We start from the raw sequence: 3501 nt of genomic DNA on the forward strand, positions 1-3501 counted from the left end.
ATAAAAAAGTGGTCAGAGTATCTGCCTAATAAACTGGAGTCCTGGGTTCGAATCCCAGTCCGGCACCAATTTCAATTTTCAACTTTCCCTATTGATGTAAATAAATTTTCAGTGGTAGCGACATGTAATTCCTCTGTGTCTTGAATGTTATGCGTTCATGTGCGATACCGTGTGTTCACGTGTAATTTCAGTCTTCTGAGGAACGGTTCACTGACGTTTATTTGGTAGTGAGAGAAATGCAGGAATAAGGGCCTATGTGTAGTGCTATTCCGATCGGTGAGTATAAAGGTCGAGAAAACATTAGGAAACAATCTAAAATTGTCTTTTATCGAATGTACTGAAGATTGGTTATTAATTTAGCAAACAGTGAAGAGGACAGGAATAATATAAATTTTGCGCAAGTTCATAGGATGACAATAAAAGTTGTGGTAATTCCAAAAGGACTGTACTCCTTATTAACAGTGCAGTAACATTGGCAGAATCTCTGGATGTGAGCACGTGTTTTGATTCTCCAAGAAAGGGATATAAATTGCAATGGAAATTAACGGAAGCCGACCGTTGTGGTCGAGCGGTTCTAGGCGCTTCAGTCTTGAACCGCGTGACCACTACTGTCGCAGGTTCGAATCCTGCCTCGGGCATGGATGTGTGTGATGTCCTTAGGTTAGTTAGGTTTACTTAGTTCTAAGTTCTAGGCGACTGATGACCTCAGAAGTTAAGTCGCACAGTGCTCAGAGCCACTTTGAACCATCTATAAGGTTTGAGAATGTTCATATATTATTTTCAGTCCAAATATGACTGTATTTGTGGTGTCACCGCCAGACACCACACTTGCTAGGTGGTAGCCTTTAAATCGGCCGCGGTCCGTTAGTATACGTCGGACCCGCGTGTCGCCACTATCAGTGATTGCAGACCGAGCGCCGACACACGGCAGGTCTAGAGAGACATCCTGGCACTCGCCCCAGTTGTACAGCCGACTTTGCTAGCGATGGTTCACTGACAAATTACGCTCTCATTTGCCGAGACGATAGTTAGCATAGCCTTCAGCTACGTCATTTGCTACGACCTAGCAAAGCGCTATTACCAGTTACTATTGATGCTGTAAAACATGTACCGTCAAGAGCGATGTTCACCATTTACGGATTAAAGTATTCCAACAGCTACGTCCTTTTTTGCTAAAGTCTAACTTCCTTGTCCTGTTCCAGACCTCACGCCATCCTGCGTGAGCTAAAACGCGTGCCTTTCGGCTTCCTGTCATAGTGGGTTGGCTCTCTTGCCAATCCACAACAGTATTTATGTTTTCCCTGAGGTTGAAGTAAAAAATAATAATAGTTTTTCTCCAAAATTTCGTGTAACGTTATTTTTTATTTATTTCTTTTCGTAGCAGCTGGCAAGAACTCTTTTTTGAAAAATACTGCGTTAAATTAGAGATGAGATGCATAATATATTGTCGGAATTTTTTACAACATTCTAAATTATCACTGGTAATCCATAATGAGATTTTCACTCTGCAGCGGAGCGTGCGCTGATATGAAACTTCCTGGCAGATTAAAACTGTGTGCCGGGCCGAGACTCGAACTCGGGACCTTTGCCTTTCGCGGGCAAGTGCTCTACCAACTGAGCTACCCAAGCACGACTCCCTCCCCCTCCTCACAGCTTCACTTCTGCCAGTACCTCGTCTCCTACCTTCCAAACTTTACAGAAGTTCTCCTGCAAACCTAGCATCATTGGTAATGCTGTAATACGGCGAGATGATCTTAAGGTGCCTATTTTCGTGATGGCTGCTATGGTAGTGGTACAGGGTACCCTCCTCCACGCACCGTACAGTGGCTTGCGGTGTATGTATACAGATGTAGATGAACGCTGTAAAAACCATTGTTATTGAGTTCCACTTAATATCGCTTAATCCAATATGGTTGCTCCTAAGTTCTGCTTGTGTCGTAAAACCGATGTTACGCCCCATTAGCCACATTCCTCTCCGCGACGCAGAAATCTGACATGGAAGATTCTTCCTTTCAAGCTTCACATTGTAGTGGAACGTGGAATTCACGCTGTGACGTCACTAGCTCATCGTCCACAAACATTTTCATAATAGGGATAGGAGGAGGATATTGGTGTTTAACGTCCCGTCGACAACGAGGTCCTTAGAGACGGACCACACGCTCGGACTAGGGAAGGATGGGGAAGGAAGTCGGCCGTGCCCTTTCAAAGGAACCATCCCGGCAATTGCCTGGAGTGATCTAGGGAAATCACGGAAAACCTAAATCAGAATAGCCGAACGCGGGATTGAACCGTCGTCCTCCCGAATGCGAGTACAGTGTGCTAACCACTGCGCCACCTCGCTCGGTATAATAGGGATAGCGGTTATCGCTGAAATAACTAGTTTTCGGGAATATCGCTTTTTTTCCACTCCGGTTTAGCGTGACTGTAAAAACCACTCAAAATACCCGGTTTATGAAATAATCAATTTTCGGTTTTTTATTGCCAATTTTCCTACAAAAGAAGTAGAAACCGACAAAGACTGGAAAATTTTGGCACGTTGAGTTTCTTGACACATGGAATCAAAATACTGTGCGATGATGCTGACATGGTTGCTAAGGATTTCAAACCTGTTGAAGAATGGAAAGGTCGGTGGGAAGCAGTGACAGATGTGCACCTGCATAACATCTTGCTAAACTTCCAAGTGGATTCGACCTACTACGCAAGACCTGGACTACTCTCAACAGAGCGCCGAGCGAGGTGGCGCAGTTCAAATAGTTCAAATAGTTCAAATAGTGGCTCTGAGCACTATGGGACTTAACATCTGAGGTCATCAGTCCCCTAGAACTTAGAACTACTTAAACGTAACTAACCTAAGGACATCGCACACATCCAAGCCCGAGGCAGGATTCGAACCTGCGACCGTAGCGCTCACGCGGTTCCTGACTGAAATGCCAAGAACCGCACGGCCACACCGGCCGGCGTGGCGCAGTGGTTAGCACACTGGACTCGGGAGGACGATTGTTCAATACCGCGTCCGGCCATCCTGATCTAGGTTTTCCGTGATTTCCCTAAATCGCTCCAGGCAAATGCCGGGATGGTTCCTTTGAAAGGGCACGGCCGACTTCCTTTCCCGTCCTTCCCTAATCCGATGAGACCGATGACCTCGCTGTCTGGTCTCCTTCCCCAAACAACCCAACCCAACCCAACCCAACTCTCAACAGAATTCGTACCAGCCATGGCCGAAGCAGGGATGCTCTCTTTAAGTAGAAGAAGCTGCCCAATCGAGCCTGTGACTGCGGGGCTCCATACCAGACTGTTCACCACATTGTCAGTGAATGCAGGATTCGAGCCTATCACGGTGCCGAAGAGGACTTCCTGCTACTAACTCCAGATCCAGTGCGCTGGATTGAAGGACTGGATATTCAGTTGTAAAGACGAACTTAAGTTTCTTGTGTGTCAATATGTACATATGTATATGTAATTTAATTTCATGATATGTCTGTATTAGCCATACGCTAAATA

At 45.6% G+C, this 3501-nt stretch overlaps 1 non-coding gene across 1 annotated transcript; it reads right to left on the reverse strand.

Annotated features, from left to right (window-relative positions):
* Positions 1-1555: 1555 nt before the first annotated feature.
* Trnas-cga lies at positions 1556-1630 on the reverse strand. The gene has a single exon. It is a non-coding gene; the product is annotated as a tRNA-Ser (tRNA).
* Positions 1631-3501: the final 1871 nt, after the last annotated feature.

The sequence above is a fragment of the Schistocerca piceifrons genome, chromosome 1 (assembly GCF_021461385.2).
Source record: "Schistocerca piceifrons isolate TAMUIC-IGC-003096 chromosome 1, iqSchPice1.1, whole genome shotgun sequence".
Lineage (NCBI taxonomy): Eukaryota > Metazoa > Arthropoda > Insecta > Orthoptera > Acrididae > Schistocerca > Schistocerca piceifrons.